Source organism: Penaeus monodon, chromosome 19, assembly GCF_015228065.2.
Source record: "Penaeus monodon isolate SGIC_2016 chromosome 19, NSTDA_Pmon_1, whole genome shotgun sequence".
Lineage (NCBI taxonomy): Eukaryota > Metazoa > Arthropoda > Malacostraca > Decapoda > Penaeidae > Penaeus > Penaeus monodon.
The window spans coordinates 19,811,003-19,811,740 of record NC_051404.1 but is presented as its reverse complement, the minus strand read 5'-3'; the positions used below and the strand labels follow the sequence as shown (position 1 = coordinate 19,811,740).

Genomic DNA, 738 nt, shown 5'->3' with positions numbered 1-738 from the left:
TAAGTAGGACGGACACATACAGGATGCATACATATATACATATTTTTCAAGCAAAGAAAAATCATAGAAAAAAAGGCTAAAATATAATTTTTTTAACGAATTTTGTCAAAGCCATTTCTAGAATGTATAGTAAAGCAAGGAAAAAGAGAAAAACTGTCCGTATCCCTCATCCATCTCATTTATCAAATCAACCTACTCTTCAATTTCCGAAAATTAGATAAACAAATAAATAACATAGACTTGAGTATTCAAATGGGAAAAACTATTCAAATGAAAGTAAATACAAGTTTATATATTTACATTTATTGATGTGGAACTATTGATTTCGTAAAAGTTACATAGTTTGGATGTTGACGGTGAGGAGATCGGTAACTTTCATGGCGGTAATGGTACTTATGAAGATGTTAATGCTATGAACAAGGACGTTACCGATAATAGCGATAATTACTAGTAATAATACACATGTTAAGGATAATAATGAACACAGCATTATCATTAGCATTCCGTTGTTCAAATTGATAGGAAAAGAGAAGAAAATAAACTCCATAAAAAAGGAAGGCCAAAGTATCATGAGTTTATTTCTGCGTGTTGATGACACCAGCAAACTGTTAGGCACGGCTTCCACGATCAGCCGGTATACGAATCCGCGAATTATGCAAATAGTTAACATGCTCACGCGCTCTGCCGTCACGGCCGCCCATCGCAGGCAACTGCGCAAAAAATTCGGTTAGTCGTGGA

The 738-nt window shown here is 34.8% G+C and overlaps 1 protein-coding gene across 1 annotated transcript in view; it reads left to right on the top strand.

Annotated features, from left to right (window-relative positions):
• Positions 1 to 738, top strand: part of LOC119585121 — a gene marked incomplete in the record, with an annotated part of 138,847 nt that overhangs the window by 129,533 nt on the left and 8,576 nt on the right.